This window comes from Lepisosteus platostomus, chromosome 24, assembly GCF_059453375.1.
Source record: "Lepisosteus platostomus isolate fLepPlt1 chromosome 24, fLepPlt1.hap1, whole genome shotgun sequence".
In the NCBI taxonomy this organism is placed as follows: Eukaryota; Metazoa; Chordata; class Actinopteri; order Semionotiformes; family Lepisosteidae; genus Lepisosteus; species Lepisosteus platostomus.
The window spans coordinates 15,101,368-15,122,347 of record NC_142634.1 but is presented as its reverse complement, the minus strand read 5'-3'; the positions used below and the strand labels follow the sequence as shown (position 1 = coordinate 15,122,347).

Genomic DNA, 20,980 nt, shown 5'->3' with positions numbered 1-20,980 from the left:
TTAACAAGAAAAGCACCAACTGCTCCTGTTATCTGAGTCTGACACCGCTGCAGGCTGACTGGTGAAATGAATACCCCATGAGACAGAAGCATATAAAGATATGTATGGGAAGACATGAAAGCAGAGCTATCTAGAGAGCAGCTGCAAGGCTTGCACCTTCAAATTAGAAAACAAAAGCTGAATGGATTTCTAAATGTGTCTTCCTGCGGTATGAAGCTTTTTGTTTTGGCTTCCCATCCAAAGGGCACCACACAGATACACACAGATAAGTGCAGACAGCTGGGGAAATGACACACAATCTCCGTATGCAATTCATGAGCACAGACCAGAGACAGGGTATCACACCATCCCTCCAGCCCCAGAGGGCCGGCTCGGAAGTTGTTGGAATGGCTTGTCTGTTTCCCTGTTTTGTAAAACGAGAGCTAAATTAACAGCATATCATCCAGTGATGTAAGACCCCATCAAGCAGGGTAGTGTCAATGCTACCCTGATTCCGCTAGGGAACAGTACTGGAATGCTGTCTGGAGGTCCATATGGGATGGCCTGAGGTTAGTCAGTCTGATAGAAGGATTGCATTTGCAGCCTGCAAAGGTCATACATTTTTTCTGGAAACAACTGACTGCAGTCTGTACTGTAATCTATTTACTCCAGTTTCTATTGTAGCTTATTTATTGTAATAGATATGGGTTTTCCGTAAGATTATTATCCACAATAACAGTTTCCAAATTATTTAAAGGACTAAGTAGAACTGCATCATAACATTGTAAATATTAGCACAAACCATGCCATATGGTTATAAGTGTTATGATCTTGTGTCATTTGTTTACTTGATCACATTCTGGAATCATGCATTTTAATTTTGCCTAGTATTTTAGGACCTGGCTTTTTGGCAAGAGCTCTTTTATCAGGAAAATGATGACCTGAAGTTGTGTATTCAGCTTGAGTGGCATCACTCTCTGTGAACACCCCATGCTACCACCCCTCCATATCAACAACAGTAATAATAATAATAAGGTTCAGTATCTCCTGCAAAGGAACTGTGCAATTTAAAGATTCCCATTCTCTACATTCTCTGGCCATATACATTTTGCTGTGATGTGTATTGTTTAATGTATCATTATATTTGAACCCACCTTTACACCCAACATTTCTGTAATATTAGATAATGAATGTGCCATCTGCATTTACCAGGAAGATTTTGCATAATCGCAAATCTAAATTGAACCATCCTGCCATTTACGTGCGTATAATTGGGGTTTAAGGAATAAAGTCATACTTAATCCCCTGAAAAAAAACAAAACAAAATTCAGGACTTAAAAGGTGTTTAATGAATTGGCCATAGCAACTCAGTGATATCTCAAAGTGCATTCATCAAACACTGAGTTGTGGCATTTTAAAAAAAGTCCCCACTTCACAAGAAAACCACAAACTACATCCAACAGATTCACCTGCCTAAACTAATGGCACACATGCCTCCAGGAGTGGAGATGAGTAAAAAGAAAATACTCCTGGGTCACTAAACCTTACTCCCAGTAAGACTGAATTCTGACTCCAGGGATAATTCGCATTCCAGTTTATTGAGTGCTTGAATCATATTCTCACCTACAGGGGCAGAACAGCCACAGGATCAAATGAGCCACTCTCAGACCACATCACATCTCCCCCAGCTGGTCAGGCAGCCCTGCCTGCGCACAGCTGTCCAGTTCCATCAGTCAGATTGAACGTGGTGTAGTCTTGTTATACCAGCCAATAAAACAGCATGACAAAGTAAGGGCTAATGTGTCCTCTATTCAGTTAATGAACTTCATTAAAATCCCCACATTAGAAAAAGAACAGCAGATTCCCATTAAACAGAGATTTTTTTCTTCTTGTTTTGGAGATGCCTGCCAAAATTGTTCTGATTTTTTCTTTGGTTTTGCTAATTATTTCCATGTAAAAATAGCAAACCCTTGTACTGGAGCTAACAGCCGCAACTATGGGTTTTTGGAAAGTGTCCAAGCAAACTGAACTGTCTGTCCTCAATGAAACTCCAGGAAGGATGTTTTGACCACCAATCGTGATGTTTTAAATCTATTCAGTTGCGGGCTAGACAAAAGGGACTGCCTTTGTTATTTTGATTTTATTATTTTTCAGACTGCTTCCAAGAAATTCATAGTACAAAAGTAGGTCACAACTGCATTTCAACACGTAAAACAGACATCAAAAACACAATAAATCCATACTGCTGATTAAACACAAAATGCTGGTTGTCACATTTTTAATTTTAAATAGTTTTATCATCATGACTTCGCCTGAAATCCAGTTACAGAAGCTGCCCGCAGAATCAAGGACTTCATGTATTTATGCTAATAGATGCAATAGAAACTATTGTTAGTGGCCAGACTTACAGACCTGGCCTTCACTACCTTGTGTTAGGGGTGTACCAATTCGCAGTGTGAGGGACTTTTTAATGCCACAGGTTCATTGTTGCTCCTGTGAAGATGAGGCGCACTGAGGCGAAGATTTGAGTCCAGGGTCAGACTGTCCGTGTAGCACATTAAAAAGAAAAGTGTACTGGACTGGAAAGTTCTCAGCACCCCCACGTAGAGCCCATTCAGCGTTCAGTCACTATGTTCACAGGATGAGGCAGACAGTATCAAGAGTTAAAAAAGCTGCACCTTGGACTTTTATGAACAGGCCATGCACTCAGGAAATACAATATTCCTCTTGCTGGTGTCAGTACTAGGTACCAAATGAGCGTGATGGATGTTAAACCCTCACAGCAATATAAACACATTACTTGAGACGATGTCTGATAACTGGCACACAAAAACAGTGCTTTTACAGTATAGAAACACAAAACCTGAACTATTTTCATGTATTAATTAAGGTTTATACACATCCGTTCAGAAATATAATGAATCATCAAGGATGTAACTGGATGTCTGGATTACTTTAGTTATAATATAGGCACCAGAAACCAGGTCTGTTTCAAGCCAGCCTGGAAACAGCAATCAAAAAGCAGCTATATTCACAATGATTCTTCTTTAAGAATAGGTGTCACCTACACCTACAGTTCTACTCTTGATCCTAAGCAAAAGGCTGATAATAGATGAAGATACTAGAAGACATACTGTATAGGATTCCTTAATATAGAAGTTTCTAAGGAATATGTTATTTAAGCCAATAATCTTTATTCTGTGTCCGGTATAGTAAAGCTCAGCTGTATTAGCTTTTTAACGTTCCCCATTAAAAATCCCTATTAAAAACATAGGAAACCATAGCAACAGTGAGGTAAAACCATAGTAAAACTGCAAAGATACTATGATAGCAGCATCAAAAAGGCAAGGCAGCAGATTCAATGTAAAGATAAAGTGCACGACAACAGTTTGATAATAATGAAAAACAGAAAGCAAAACAAATAAATTAAAAAACAGCAAATTGACAAATAAAATGTCCACAAACTAAGAAACCACACAATAAACAGAGTTACATTTCACACCCACAATAAGTGAAGCATGCAGCCCTGTACACAGACCTCAGTCGTAATTAGGCCTAATTCTCTGCCGAGAGCCACCATCAACCTCTTTCTTTATGGAAATATTTTATGGAATTGAACATTATTAAAGCCAACTGTTGATATTTCCCAATGCTACTAACTTTCCTTTTAAAAATCCCTCATTTATGAGGAAAAACGATGTGGTTTATAATGCCATGATTTGAAGGCGTACCTGACAGAAAAAAACTTTTTTTCTAGCCTTCTTAGGATTTTGCACTTTAGCTTTGTTTATTTCTCATAATACTGTATTATCAATATAACCCATTTCTTTAGAAAGACAACAGTTTGTCTGCTTTGCCCTCGGGACATGAAAAAAACAGGTGAGTTCATACAGTATAAGATGTTTTACAGAGAATAGAGCTAAACACATTTATGAACAGCAGATACTGAAGAGTCACTCTCACTTGGTTTGGTGTCACATCTGAAGGATGGAGCACAAGAAGATGCAACCACAGTTTGCTGGTAACATGAGGGTAATGTTCACAAGCACTCATTAATAAAAGAGCAGGACAGAAAAAAATACTAAACCACATGCAGATTGTGGAGGTTCTCAGGAAAACAAAAATGGAAAGGGAGACAGAGAAAGATTAAAGAAAATAATGCAAAAGCAAAAGCCAAAACAAAACCTTGCTGTGATCCAAAATGCAGCAAAGAAAAAATGTTAACACAGTTCAGAAGCTTTAATCTGGGACAACTGTTCGTTTAGCAAAGACAAGCAAGCCAAGAGCTCGGCTTTTGTGCCGCTATTTTCTGGACCCCTCTGCAGAGGGTACACTTCAAAAGGGTGTATCATTTTTCAGGCTCACCATTTCCCTTTCATACTGAATGTTAATTTCCTCAACTTATTAGTGCTCCCTAAAAAGTGCCAAAAGAACACTCATTCTCTTTGTTGAATGTCCAAGATCTGTGCAAGAGATTCTGCCTCACTCCAGCAGCTTGTATTTTCAGTTCATCCCTTTCTTCTTTCAGGCTCTACAAACGCCAGCTGTTTTCATTTTAAAAATCTCTTTGTTTACCACTTTATATTGAGGGAATAAAGCAATAACAACTGAAACATGCTCAAAACAAGGCTGCAAGAGCTGTCCAGTCATGGGAAACCGCTGAAGTGCCTGCACTGGGCACATTTGTGCTTCCACTTGTCAGAGCATCTCGTCTATTCTTCTAGATTCTTTTAATAAAAGGTGGAAAACACTTCAAATCTACAAGCGTTAACTGAGCGAAGAGGATTCAAGGCAGGTTTCGCTGCCACCGTTGGAGAATCTATATGTTCATGGATAAAGCTCACAAGGAAGAACTCTTTGGTCTCTACTGATGTCTTCTCTCACATCGGTGGAACACAGATGTAAACGAATCCAGGGTTATTCACACACCAATCTCACAGATACCCATGTTACGATTCAGTGATTCCAGGCACAAGCATTTTTTAACCTTGTTCAGTGCAAACACTTGGTTCCAATCTCTCATATAACTCCTAGACTCTCCAAACTCTCCTATAAGATCTAAGGAATTTGCTTGCCAGTAAATATTTTGACAGTTGTTCAACTGACTGCACTTGACGTTTGGCCATCTGAGGTCATTTTATTGATTTGGAAACATCTTAGGCGTTTTGTCCTTAAATTATACAACACATGATCCTATGTTTATAATTCACTACCAAAAGAACCAGATGGCCCGAATTATCTACTCTCATTTTAACTTATGTTCTTAAATTGGCTACAATCAAAAGTAGTCCCTTTGAGATATTTATACTGTAACCAAGAATGGAAATTCTATGTCTACTCGACTGTATGTTACTATAATACTTTTTTTGTGATTTTATATTTCACTTTTTTGCATCATTCTGTCACATTTTTTTCTACAAACAGACTGCACGTACAAATATGGTTAAGACTCCCGAAATGATACAAATGTATCCTTTAACAGGTTTTAAAGTAAAAACACCTGATTGTTAAAATGCCACATCACCCCATAAACCAAACTGTAGTGAAATGTTGATGCTCCTAAAAGCAGAGGTCAGCTGGCATTAATTAGTGTGAAGATTTTTTTTTATACTATCAGCTTTTGACTTACTGTTTCTCTGCCTGCCTCTGTTTCTGAAGAGGTCTATTTATGTGTAAGTAAAAGTCCACTGCTACTTTTAAAGCCATCTTGTCCATCTGACTAATTTACACAAATGCTGCGCTGTACTGCACTTGCCCTATTTATATCACATGAAAGGGAGTGGTAAAAGAGGAAATGGTTTTAAACTACTGGTAGCAATTTTCTTCTCCCGCAGCTTGTTATAATTAGTTTAAATCAATTCTGGTCGAGAGTTTGCTAATCTACAAGAATGGAGCAGAGCAACATGGCCCCCTCTTCAAATCATCCATCAGCTCCCACTGCTCTGAACTGGATCTGATCACCCCTTTCTACGGCTGTGCCAAAGTCCGTCGAAAAGCGAGCAGGAAATCGGGCACCCCTTATCTCCAAGGTCTCTGGGCTCCACGATACTGTAGGATTTACTCATCCTGGCCCCCACATGGCCTGGCTGGGGTCCCCGCGTGGACAAGAATCAGCACCAGCACCATCAAGGTACTGTATATCATCATTCCTCCTCCTCCCTCACTCCCGCTGGTTTTCTCATTAACTGCCAAACGCACGAGTTCAACAATGGAAAGACTGCCTTTCCTGGCTGCCTGCAGAACATGTTCAGATCATTCTCTGCTTCTCCTTAAAGCTGTCTTTTCAACAACTAATAAAATTATTAGTCATTCATTATTACAGGTTTATAGTGACCTTCTAATCGTCTAGTGGTCTCTAAGTAAATATTTTATTTAGAGGTGAGCTAAAATAAAACCTTTAAGAATTTCTGATTATCCTGCCCTTTGCTTTCATAACTAATACACAAAACCCCATATTTTGGAAGTCTAGTTTTTCACAAATATTTGGAATAGATTTCTAACTACCACATCCCTGATGTACTACAGGCAGACATGACAGAGCTGAGCTCTTTTTCATTGTTTGTATGCTTCCTGTTTCCTACATGTGGACAGCAGGAGACGTGCAACACATGCCGCTAGCTATACCCGAGTACGACACTGTGGTGCAAGAAGACCAATGAGCCCCAGACACTTTTCATGGGCTCCAGTGGTTTCCCACTAGGTGCTCCCCATATTCTGCTTCTCAGGACTAGGAAGATGAATTATGTCTGCTATTATACTGAGACCTGACTGATCTGGTCTCAGTATGCTCCAGAGATTTAATAAAAAAAAACAACAGTCAATGACAACAGTCAGCTTTAAGGTTATTATAAATATTTAATCAATACATGTCTCAGGGTAGTTCTTACATACATGATAATTAAATCTTAAAACAAAGACAATATTATATGTGGAAGAACACATCAGGAAACCATTCCACCAGAGAGTTTTATTTTTGCCTTTGCTGTCAATCAAACCACCATCAGATAAGTATTCAGCACAAGGCAGAAATGAACCGTGTTTCGGGGAAAAAAATAGAAGAGACAGGATGGGTCATCTTTCCCATAACAATGTCACCCCTGCTCGTTTCCAACAATGTGAAAGGGAAATAGCACAACCTGGCTGTTTAACCTCCAGTTGTGCAGCAATAAAGCTGGAGACAGACAAGAATTATCGTTTTTCCTCAGTGCTGTCAAACAATGCTATTCAATGTGACTGCAGTGCTGCAGATGAAACTGCGTATTATTGAATCATCAGCCACACTAAGTTAGATTGTGCTTTGGGAAGCTCCAGCAGTTCAATGACTACCCAGTAACAGCACAGCGAGTGGGGCATCCATCATGGTAAAACATTCCAAGTTCAACAACTACAATTCAGGAGCAAATTCAGAACAAATCCTGATGAGGTTCCGTCCTCAAAAAGTCTGGTAAAAAAGGCGTTTTGAAGAGGTGAAATTAAAATAAAGAAAAACAACATGCCAGTTAGTAAGACCTCTTGAACTCTCAACTAAAATCAAGAACAAAAGACTCAAAGTGCAAGCCAGTTTGCAGATTGAGATTAGGAAGTAAGTGTACAGTAACCTGTATAACATTATCCTGCCATACATGCATTTTTCCCTATCTTTCCAGTTTGCACAATGCTTTCTCATAATTCTCTCTAGCCTTCATCATACATTACATTTTACTGTTCTTTAAACAAAGCATTCCACTGTAACCTTTTATCAGGGATCCTTTAACGAAGAGGCTCGCTCAGTAAGCTACAGTAAGAGTAAAAAAGCAAGGTGAACAAAACGACTTTTCTGTCTTGTAAAGTTTCTCTTCTAAATACCACATGAATAATAAGATGCAAAGTGCCATAACACCAGTACCACAAAGCACAATCCATTTCAATTTAATTGTAATACTGTGCCCTGTTCATAGCAGACTAAGATAACATAGCTACTTGATGACATTCCCATCTAATTAGACCTTAAATATCCTTAACTGACAAGCTTGTGCATGGTGCTCACATTTCGGAAAAGTTTATGTTTCTATACTCATCAGGCAATCGTCTCTTTTTCCCTAAGAGGCTACAGACCTTCAGGTCCTCATAGTTCATCTTTTTTTTTAAGAAGGCTGTCGCTTAAACCACCAGCATCAGTACCTGCTCAGCTGTTGTGCAGCTTCCACTGCTTTATATATGGAGGAATGCCTCCATTTAGATCAAGCCCAAACTCTGCAAGACAAAGACTGGAACTATCTAGGAGAACATACTGTACCAGCCAAGGACAATTAGACTATCTAGTTACAGTACAAGAACCCAATCATCAATCACTTAATCATTCATTTCTATGACTACTGTATATCAAACTCTGAACTCTGTGTTGTGTTATCTGGATAATTCCTCTAAAAATCTGTCATTTCTAGCATGATAAAGCAGCTGACAGCTTCCGTACATACAGAATATAGCATTTACTATACACAGTCACGGGGTGGATATTCCTTGAGATACACCTGTAAAAAATGTTTACCTACCTGTAATGGACAGAGACGTAAGTCAGGTCAGGAGGGCAAATCCAGGCAAAAAAAAAAGAGAAAGAGAAGGGAGTGATTAGCTACTTGTTTAAAGAAACAGAAACAAAAGAAGGTGTATAAGGTGATCAGACAATCAGCTGCTAAACTATGTCAATTGTCTGAAAAGGTGGCATTAGAAGGATTTTTAAAGACAGGTCACCCAGGGCATCTAGGGTCTGTGACTTATGTGACCAGATATGGGGTATATGATCCTAGGATGAGAGGCCAACTGAAAACGCCACACTGCACATTCTTTCAATGTTCAAAGTTTTGTTTTCTCCATTTCTCTGTTTTTTGCACAGACACCAGAATCTCATGATCCATTTTCAAACAATGTTCATAAAGAGTACTAAAACAATTATCCATGGCAAAGACTGGATGGGTTTGATTCTACAACTAAAATCTATCACTTCTAAAATAAAATAATTCCTCAGTACAAAATTTTAAAAAACGGCAAAATTCTAGACCGAATTTTTAAATTAAAATAAATTTCAATTGCTTTTCGCCACAAAGTACTGCAGGACGCAGACACCACTAATTAATTAGGTTCTGTTTTAAAGATTGCCTTGCTACAAGGGAGTAATTACATGCAAAATTCAGTTAATATAAATTAAACCCCAATTGTACTAGTATTATTATAATCTCAATTCATAGTTTTTCTTCTAAACAGAGCATCCCAGTATCTCACAGATGTGTCATCAGTGTCCAGTAGTCTGAAATCAAATCAAATCAAAATGCTATGTTTATGATGAAGATATCATTCCAAAACACAAAGAAATGGTACTGAAGTTATAAATCACAAAGACTATTAATACAAGATTTTCCAAAACACTTCCTCCCAAGGGACTCTTCAAATTGTCACCTTCAACCAGGAACCCTGCCTGTTTGTACAAGCATGAATTATCGAAACTATAATGAATTGGATATCATTATAATAATGAAATATTCAAAATATCACTGCAGGACACCAGATTCTGCATTAATGGTATAAAGTCAATTCCAGTAATGAGAAGAAACTGAGTCTTTCCTGTCCTACCTGGGGCTCATCTGTCATGCCTCTGAGAGCTCCCAGGCTGGAACCACAGGACCAGTGAAAGCAACAGCCTTAGCAATTACAACGCTTTCAAGATGACTTTACAAAGTGTAATTATTCGCCTGGATGTTGATAATTCACAGCAGTTAACTGTCATCAACTGCTCACATGTGTTCAAAATATTTTCAAACGGATAAAAAGTGGGTGTGTCTGGTTTCTCAACTGGCCACCTATGACAGAAATGAGAAGAGCAGGGACTTCTTCAAGAATGGCGCTAGAAAGGACGATGATTTAGTGCAGAGCATCTCAAAGCAACTACAACTGAAGACAACAAACACAGTTGTTAGGATCGGGCGAAGAGGTCCAAACCAGACAGCAGCACATAACACAGCACATACACAATCAAAGATGAATTAGAGAGGTCAATGCATGTTTTATAGCTTTTTCTCGAAAGCATATATGATTTTAGAGTCCTACATTGACACTATAGGATACCTACATTCCTACACTGCCTGGAAGAGACTTTCCCTGCAGTCTAACTGCAGAGCAAAATACCCCAGGGTAAAGACAAAAACATCTCTGAATATCTTGCAGTATTGCAAGCAATGTTGCTTGTTTTTTTCACCTAGCTGTTTGCCAGTAAGCAATTACTGCCATCAGTATTTCATGAGTGCAAACCCTTCATACATTTGCAAGAGAGCAGAGTCATTTTGAAAGCAGCATCAGCAAAATAAGCAGAGAATACACAAACCTTCTTGTACACCTTTAGTGACAAGCACGTGTGACGGAGAGAAAAAAAGAACAGCTTTCCGAGGCCTTGAAGCCACGCTGCAGACGTGACTGGCCTGCACTACACATCTGAATTGAAGCTCCGGTAGAAACCCCATCACCCAGAGCATCGAGTCACAACAGAGCCGACAATGAGCACGAGGTGACCCCAGGCACATGCAGGAGGAGACGTGCCTGGAAAAGGAATATCAGTAGCAGGAGATTTAATGTCTGCTCTCTTACCTGCTAATTTAATTGAAAGACCTCACACTGAATCAGCAGAAAGGAAATGAGCTGCATTTCAATTAGGACACAAGAAAGCGTGTAGCAGCCAAAGATGTGGACAGCAGCAGTCACCCACAAGCAGCAAGGAGAGGCGTTTGATGGCAGTGAGGTGGACTATTCCAGCTGTACAGCCGGTACAAACATCAGTGGGCCAATACAGATACAGATAAATACAGCTGGGCTACAGAAGACAGTACCTCACTCAAGGTAAAACAGCCGTGTCTCCAGCAGGAACTCGAACCCACAACCGGTCAGCTATGAGTAATAAAATGTATCCACTAAACTGTGCCGCCCCCTATTAACTGCCAAACCCAACTTAAATTATTAATTAACACAAAGGATCTTCACAACAGACATGGAAAAGGACTACAGATTAGTATTCAGCAAAAAACACTGAAAATAGATGCATTAAAGATGGTATTTTGGGGTATAACAATAAATATACATCTAACCACTCTTTGAAAACTAACAGTTTATAAATAACTTAAATCCTGATATCTGTTTTTCTTTTGATTTTTCAATTTAACAACAAAGCCAGGTCTGGACTTAATTATTTTTAACCATGCAAGATCAATTCTTTTTAATTTTTAATATCTTAAGCAATAAAATACACTTTTTATTTGGCTATACAAATATAAAATGTTATATATACACGTTTTATATCTTAAAAACATAATTATATACCTAACATTGTCAATACTCCAGAATTACACTGCAAATTTGTTGTAGCATCCTTGGCTTATAGCACATTTGGAATTATTTTTTGAATTTTCACAACCGATTCATGAAGCAAATGATGGCTAAAAAACATTTCACTGAAATCTAGACTCTTGGGAGTGGCGTGAAGTTGTGAATGATCAGTACACAGTTACCAGTCTGCGTTACCAGCAGGGAGCTGGGCTCTGGGGGTTGTCTATGTGTTACTGTCCTGCAACACCGTGTCCGCATCCCATGGTACACCCTGCCTGTAGGAAGCACAGACAAGGATCCACTGGCCAGGCACAGCCTTCCAACCCAGGTCCATTCGCACCAGGCTCTAGCTCCATCTGTCGCAACACCACTGTCTCTCTGGCCTGCGCTGTACTGCTGTACTGCTTTCTCTTCCACACAAACAGGATCTCCCAGCTGCTGAAAACAAAGTGCTCTGCATCCCTGTGAGAGCCACCATACACCACTTATTCTCCTGGCTGTCGGTGGCAGCCATGCATTGCTCTATTTGTGAGAGAGAGTAAAACGTGGCACTGCCCATGTCAGACAGGCATATACAGTACAGACCTGCACGCAGCACGCGATGAAGCAATGGAACACTAAACACTGTAAGTACTTGCTGCTTGAATCTGATTTCCAAAAGGTTAACATGTGACAAACTGACAGACTTACAGAGAGAAATATAGACAGAAATTGACACATGGACAAAGATGAATGGATAGATAAATAAGGCAAACGTGATATACAACTCTTAAATCTCACTCTGTAATACTTAGAAGATTATAAGTACTAACATCTGTAAAAAATGTGCTCAAGAACAGTTCATATTGATCCCTTGTTCACCCAGAAAGCTCCTACTCCCCTTTTAATTAACTATGCAGAAGCCCAGTAAGATGTTGCTGAGTGTACACCAAACTCCAGGCTTGAGCAGTCTGACAGACTCTCTTCTCCCTCACAGTCACCAGGGGGAAGAAGGCTTTAATGTGTCTAAGCTCAGCTAACATGTAAAACCTTTCATTTCAACACCGTCTCCCAAGAGAACCCCGCAGGAGAGAGAGAGAGGAGCAATGCAAACTACCAGGAAAAAATTAAATCATTTCAGGAAAAGCAGAGACTGAAAAATCCCAAGACTCTTTGCAAACGAAGAATTTCCGACCAATTTACTCTTACTGTTACTTTTAAGACCAAGGTCGAGATGGCACCATTTTACCCTAAGTGGAGTCGGTATTAAATACTGCATAAAATCAGCTTTCCCTGATAAAGAACATATGAACACACTGTAGGATGACTTTTCATTATTTGAGCAGCACCAATTGCTTCAAATTTTTTCAGTCTTACCAGGTTGTTTTAAATGATTTCTTAAACCCGCAAAGTAAAGAGATTTGTTTACTAGTTTTTTTTTAATTTAAATTTTATGATAACTGAACCTTGAAAACCCAAATAATTATCCTTCGAATAATAAACTACAATGGGCAGAACAGCCTTTTATTATTTAAAATTTCTTAATTTCTGTTTTCTTTACTGTATTATGTGGGCATTATAACATACTTATTACACTTTTATAAACACGTATTAAGTTATTTTCAGCTAAGCCTCTCCTTAATATTCTTTTTGGTCTGGTCACACATATCTTTTATGAAAAAACTGTAACAGCTGCAGATTCAGTCCTAGAGCTCATTTGATACTTAAAGGTCGGTCTGCTTCAAGGATGTGAGTGGTCAAGGGGGCAAAAGCACAATATCTTAGCTCCCCAAAACTGTTTATTCCGAAGTGGGAAATGCAGAACACTGGGTGCGTGCCTTTCACCAGATTCTCTGATATCTCATAGCATTCTACTCTTTAATAATTTATGTTTTAAATAGTTAAATATACAGCTTGGCTATGTTGAGAAATGTCTGACTGGAATCCAAATCATTTGTTCAGAGGGACTATCCTCAAAGTCCAATCAGGCCCACCTTTCAAGAGATAATTTAACAGTGGTACAGTATGTCTGCAATATTAAAAACATTTCAGGCAAAGAACAGCAATGAATTCATGTTGAGGAGATTAAAACTGAGCAAGGTTTGAAACATTTTCCAGCAAGCAGATCCCCATGTTAAACTGGAAATCAAGTTGAAGGCAACAATTATCAATATAAAATTCTATTCCATCCATCCTCTTTTTCTAATGACTTCCTTCACTTCAGGGTCTGAAGGAGTCAAAGCCTACTGACATATCTCAACAAACAACAGGTGCAAGTTCCCAGAGGAAACCCATACAAACACAGGGAGAACATACAAACTGCACACAGACAGCACTCCAGGTCTGGAATTGAACCCAGGGCCCCAGTGCTGCAAAGTAGCAATGCTAACCAGTGCACCTCTAAGTCACCCTTCATAATTCTATTAATTATACAATATTAAAGGCAGATCTGTCAGTTTTCACACAACACCAGACTGGGGTGAAATGATCCCTCTTGTTCCTGGATCCCTCCGCACAATGTCAGGTAATGTCAGCCTTTTCAATGACTTAAACTAGTCAATTCAAAATCCATTTCAGGGGCCGACTGTTCCTTTGTATGGAATATGATTATGAAACTAGAAAGCAGGCTTTTCTCCTGGGAAAAAATAATGTTGTAATTAAAATGTTATTCAACGGTACTGTATGCCCACCACCCAGCCATCTAAACATTAAAACACACTCACCCAAACTTTTGCACATCTGGAAGTAAACAAAACCAAAAAGCTGAAAATTTTACAATTATGGGGCATGCAAAAAAACAAGCCAAGTTACTTACTCTTGACTGAAAACAGTGATTGCTTAATGTTAGAAATTCCTGAATGAATATGAAAATCAAAATGACAAACACTCCGACACTAGAGAACTGAATCATCAGGAGATCATTTCCATTAGTACCAGCAGAACAGTTCTACACATCAACATGGAACTAAAAAGGCAAAAGTTTGGGAATGTAAAATAATCTCCTGCACTTTTGTTAAATTATGTCCATGTGTGTGGCATACCTGGCATGAAGTCTCTTTCCACTTCTCAGTGTGTATCTGTCAGTGCTGGCCCGCAGTACAGTGATTGAGTAAGCACATGCGCTTGCAGGGCGAGATCAAGTGCTGTACCACAAAAACACAGCTTTTCCTGCTGCACTTCTGATTAGAGCCGCGTAAGAGCTGAGAGACTAGTTTGGAAAAAAGCTTTCTGTGGGATTATAAAGAACACGGAGGGTTTGAAGTGTATCGTGTCTTATTTTCAAACTCAGACTCACTCAAAAAAAAACACTAAAAAAGTCATGAGACCTCATTCTTACGAGAAAAAGTCACAAAGCTGAACCAAAACATCTTCTGTTTTACCATTTCTCAAATGAAGACGTCATACAGTATAAATGTCAATAGAAAACTGAAATGATTATAATCCATTCATGTCAAAAAAGATAATACTGTGCCGAAACAGATTTAAAAAAAACATCCCAGACAAATTAAACTGCCCCTAAGAGCACTGTGGAGTCCAACCCATAATACTGTAGCTTTCCAGGTCTTTTACATTCCTTCCCAGTCCCAAAACAAACTTAGAAAGAATCTGTTGCAATGATCTAAAACTCTGCCGGTACACAGCTTCCAGAAATACATAAACCGGTTTTGTTTAAAACATTCCTCATGAGAGAAAAATGCGCAGGCTCCACGCTGTCTTTCAGTCTGAAGAAAGGAAATCAGACTCCCAGCATACTGCAGCAGAAAGACATGACATGAACTGTCTGATCTACAGAGCTTCCCTCCAGCTCTGCCTCTTTCTGGACTGCTCTACGGGCACACGGGCTGTGTGGCACTGCCCCTGCAGCACCTCAGACTCTGCATGTTCCTGGTCAGCACATACAATGGCAAGTCTGAAAGCTGAAACAAGGTCAGTCATTATTGCAAACTTGGAGCACAGTCACTGAAATCACAGTGTAAAACCACATGTGGTCTCACAGCCTTGTAATCTAGGATGCCTGTAAGCAATCTTAACACCTCCCATGTTGAACTGTACACAACAAAACATTTTAACTTATGTAAGTTATACAGTGTATATATCATACATAATCATTTAATATATTTAATTTAAACTTACATAATGTTTTAACTTATATAATTGTGTAGCTCCTCGATATGTCAATTTTTAAGGAGTTTTCATTTGAGATAATAAGCCATCTGTTTGTGTGGTTCAGGTTAAATTGCTGTGTTAATGATCTGCTCACCTTGTGTGGTTATACTGTACATGCTGAGACTTCGGGTTCCAGACCCAGGAGGACCAGAAGGCAATAGGAGTGTACCCCCTAATTTAGATCAACTGTTTGGATTTTCCTTGTCATCTATTTCTTGTAACTATCTGTAAGAAATGTGTTTGTAAAGTAAAGGCAAGGATAATGATTTTCATTGCTGAGTATGTTCATTTCCCCATTATATTATATCGACAGGTTCTTCTATCTTCAAAAGATTAAACGAAGGGGCAATTGTGTCCCTGGATGTGACTGCGTGAAACACCACACAGAGCAAGGTGATACCACCCAAAGCCTTAGTTTTCCTATCGTAGGGTAATTACTGAAATCTTTAAAAATAATCCTCATGATAAAAAGAAAACAATAGATAAAAAGAATGATAAAAAGAAAACAATAGCGACAAGGCCTATAAACGAACTGAGAGCAAAAGAGATGACTAGCCCAGCACATGAGTTTGGAAAGCATGGCCAGCATGTTCTTATTGTTGTTTTTTCCTGTCCTTTGCAGTTTCCCCTGACAGAGTGGTCGATCTGAACTGCCCTGCACTTTATCACACGCTAACATTCCATGTGATCGCAGCACTTAAACAACAAGATGTTTCAGACAAAGAAGCAGTTTAGCATGTTAAAAGTATTTTTTGTTAAAAATAAACAGTGAAACAAGACCCAGAGGAAGAAACCTGTGGAAGTTTTGTGGAATTGCATTTAAATCTGGGAAAAGGGGAAACTTCTTAACCCAAAGGACCGTGGGAATACAGGACAGGCTGCACAGTCATCTGGTTGAAACCGATACCCAGGGTTCTTTCAAAAAACATCAGGATAAGATCCTTGGATCAATAACCTACTAACTAACAAATGGGTTAGATAGACTGAATGGCCTCCTGTCATTTGTAACTGTTCTTATGCTTAAAGGGAGAGGTCTGCATGATTACTAACACTGGCAACTCGACTCAAGAGTTGCAAATTTGGCAGCTGTTTCACTGTTATCTTAGCATCCATCTAACATGTTTGTACAATGAGACCCAGTCTTTATACTCAGCCTGTTAGCATGTCGTTTTGACAATGGAGCATAGCATCTCCTGCCTTCAGACTTCAGCCTGCCAGTATCTACCTGAGCCACTCTTCTCATGAAATAAGATACGACAAAACATTCACAAGCCACATTAAACTACCTTTTTGGCATTTGATATACGAGAATTATCTTCAATGATTGGCAACTAATGCCAAGATTTTGAATGCTGTCAAGTTTCTTTCCTTTTCAATTTTACCCTCTCAGAGCAGTTCACAAAAAATGCCTTGATATGCAGGATAGAAAAATTGCCGCACTACAGGAACAGAGAAAATCTAAACAGCATAACAAAGGTTATAAAGAAGAGGAAGTCATTCAGTACATCTAGTTTGTTTGGCTGAATAATAAACATAAGGCTAAAAAACTGCTGCATCCTTCAATTTCCATCACCATTCTGGCTTTATTAAATTTACGGATAGGGGAACAATCAAATTCAAATTCAAAGGGCTTTATTGACATGACCAATGCATTACAGCGTTGCCAAAGCAGATACAATAAACATGGCATTTATAGACATTTACAGTGCAGACACACTATTGGACATTTACTGTATATGACATTGCAAATGCCTAATGTGGAGTTTTAAGAACAAATCAGACAGGTTGAATCGATTTTAAGGTGGAATGGCTGGAATGGTGGAAAAACATGTTGGCCGTGTGTCAGTCAGTGCCTAACCTCTCAAACAGCTCTTCACTGGGACAGCACAAGGCAGAGCCAGAGTGATCAGAAGCATTCTACTCATGTCTCCTGGTGGAACTATGTGCATAAAAGACTTAAAATTTCCATCTTGGACAAAACATTTTGCAATTGAAGTGGGATCCCATACCAAGCATGGAAACAGAAGGCGTTTCTGTTTCCATGTTTGTAGCTGAGTGTGAATCTAAATGTGTGTTATGCCTCTGCAAAAGCACTAACTCAATATTTTATTTTTTCAGTGTGCGACCTAACCTTTAAGTTCACCATGGAGGATATTAGCCTCCTGGCTCAGAGAGCACGGATTCTTTTAGGTCACAAGACGTCTGTCTGCCTTGGAACTTCAAAAAAGCTAAGGACGCAGAAGTAACTCTCCAAACAGCTTCTTAAAGACAAATCTGTACAATCACATGAAAGTTATTTCCACTGCACCACTGAGCCTGTGAGAAACCATTCTGGGAGAAAAAAATATTTCGGTGCAATGTGAAAATCTGTTACTTTACCTTTTAGGCAAACTAATGAGCGACTGAACAAATCAGATCCATGTGTCCTTTGCATGCCAGCCCCACTCCCCTCTGCAGCTGCTGTGAGCATCAGATTGAGAGAAACTGAGCGTCTGTTTGCAATTACATTGCTAAGGTCTCTAGTCAAAAAATAGTTCACCAACCTAATGTGCTGAACTGTTCCCATTTCTCAACATAAAAGATTCATTAACCATAGGATTGCCAGTGTTTAGGACTTCCACCTTTCTACTGGCTCAGCCACAGTGCCCACAGAAGGAGTCTTCCTTGCTCCTTATATTTAGACAAAGGAAATGTGCATTTGCACACCTAATTGGAATTTCTTTTGTGATACAGACCCTGAAGCCACATCCTCTCTGACGCATCTCAATGAGAAAACAATTATCAGTTTAAAGTGTTACAGATTCTGAAACAAAGCTACAAGAAGCAGTGTTTCTTTTAACTGACATAACTTTTAATTAAGAAGTAAACAGTCAGGCAACAAGCAAATCACACACAATAAGTCCCAATGTTTGAGTCAAGCACAGACTGCAGTATATATTTATACTATTACTGGCTGCTGTTCTCCTGCATAACACACACAAAAGAGTATCCTTCCTCAACAAAGGTGACCCCATGTTACAGCACAGAGTTGGAATATGCCATTTATTTTATTGTTTAAAGTACAATTCTTCTGTGTTCCCTTTTGCGTTATTAAAAATCACTTGGAAGAAGGTGGTTTCCAGCTCTCCCCACCTGGACAGCTAGACAGCTGTGTGCCGACCAGCAAGCCAGCAGGCTTTTGGCTATGCGTCACAGAAGAAATTCCCGTACATGCGTCCTGCCTCATACCCAATGCTTCCCAGGATGGACCCCGGGATAACAAAACAGAAACATACGTTCACTATTTCACTTTTCGCACTCCAATTGCTTCCTCATCCAAAACACTGGATTCCTTATTACAGCTGTGATATGTGTGGCACACCCTGGACTTGAACCAGCACACTTGGGTTTGACTGGTACATGGCAGTACATACTGTAGGTCGTACTGTATTCCAGCCATCGTGACCCATCGGTCCAGAGCCAATCCAGGTTTCCATGGCATTAAGCAAATATAGAGCACATAGAGACTCCCCCTTGGGTGGGACGCCAGTCCATCGCACAGCCTACACCCAGCAATCTGGTCCTCATTCATATAGTTGGGAGGACTGGTGCAAATGGTTTAAAATACCTCACTTGAGGTACAACAGCAGTATCTGTAACGGGGACTCCACCCCACCATCTAACAGTCATTAGTCCAGAGACTTAACCACTATGCTACACTGCCACTCGCTACATAGTAACAACACACTATAAATCTAAACCTTTAATGTAAAGGTGTGCTTTTTCACACTCTAATCAGAGGGATCTTATGCACATAAATAAAGTGAAGCACTGTTCTATTATTATATTAATACTAATCATCACAGGTGTACAGTAAATGTAAGGTGTACATGAAATGTAAGGAAGACAAGAGAACAATACTGTACTTTTTATAAATGCCTGACCAATGTTGCAGTTCCCTGCTGATTTCATATTTGATTCTAAACTGTTACTGTCCTACACTTTTGCGAGACATAAAGAGTTAAGACTGCAGCTCAGAAATCTTTTTTTTTTAAACAATAGGCAATGCACTGTATTATCTTTCCAGGAGGCTCCAGCTTATTATTTTACTTAAGACATGCAACATAAAAAGATAATAAATACCCTGATTCACTGATGCACAATTTTCTGGGATTATCTGATTAACATTAAAATGATATAAAGGAAACTGAGGCTCTCTGAGAGCCTGAGATCGTGCTCTCAGGAAAGGCAAATGTGCACACTCCTGGGGGAGTAGTTAAAATCACATTTTATAGAACAAGAAACGGCAAACCATAATTAGATTACAACATTATACGATAAAAAATACTCAACCTGTAATTAACATTAACACTGTTCTAATAAGGTTTGTGAAAAATTTGCCAGCCCTTAACCCAAGGGATTTTCTATCATTTACATAAAAGTAGCAAAGTATTAAACCCGGATGTTTTGACATTCATTTAAAAAACAAATAGGATTGTGCAAAAATGGCTAGGGAAAAACAATAATTATAGTGGTCCCATTACATCTGCAGAAATTAACTACAATTTCTACAATCTGATCTACCTAAATCTGCCCTTAATACAATAGGTATCATAGTATCTCACGTCTGTGGAGCAGAGAGAGTACTGCACATCACCAGGCAGGGCTAAATTTCAGTATTATTATTATTGTTAAATAATAATGTGCCCCCACAAGTTTAACTCCATCATAACAATGTAAAAACATAGTAAGGAACTAGATCAAACTCTCCTCATGAATAACGAATAACTATAATCTAAATCAACAGCTGCACATCCAACAAACGAAAACGCGTTTCCATAAACTAAAAAACAACATTTAATGACTTGTTTAACTGTGATTTATCATCTAGGCAAAAGGCTTGAAACATTTTACTACAAGTCATTCACACACACTTCCTTTCTGTAACCCAAGTACCCTGCTGCATTTAAGCAAGATGCCAGCTCCCTTGTTTCAGAAGAGTCTTGGTTACTTGTTTTCTTACACATCACAAAGACATGCTGACTACAGTAACTGCTGTCTGTAAATCATCTTCACAGGTTGTCCTGAGATGGACAGGCATGTTTTCCAGGGTGCAGTCCTACCCTGTGCCCTATGCTTGCAGGATAGGCATCAGCTTGCCACAGCCCTTACCAACAACATGAAGCTTTGCAATAACGGATATATAATTGGACATGAAAAACCAATGAAAGACATGTGAAAGAACCTGGATGAGACAGAAATAAACCGCAAACATAACAAATGCATTTATTATATTTGCAGTTTAGAATGGAACTGTGCAGTTGAAATTTCAGCCCTCACAGTCTTGACAAGCCAAGGTCTACAGAGTGCTGAACAGTTGACTTACTGCTTGGCTGTCCTGGGAGTGCAGGTCTCTGAACAGTGGGAAAGAAAACAGCTGACACTCCCCTCCTCCTCTCCGACAGGAGAGAGCTGAACTGGGTCAACGTTTCATCCCACAGCAGGGGGGCATGTCCAGGCACATTGATAT

General features: G+C 39.2%; 1 protein-coding gene and 1 long non-coding RNA gene across 5 annotated transcripts in view; one reads left to right on the top strand and one right to left on the bottom strand.

Moving 5' to 3' along the window:
- ttc28 (tetratricopeptide repeat domain 28) overlaps nucleotides 1–20,980 on the bottom strand; it is a 470,745-nt gene that overhangs the window by 244,519 nt on the left and 205,246 nt on the right. The window lies entirely within an intron of this gene.
- LOC148641765 (uncharacterized) lies at nucleotides 15,042–16,250 on the top strand. Its single transcript, XR_015929870.1, has 3 exons — nucleotides 15,042–15,231; nucleotides 15,785–15,864; nucleotides 16,094–16,250. It is a non-coding gene; the product is annotated as an uncharacterized LOC148641765 (long non-coding RNA).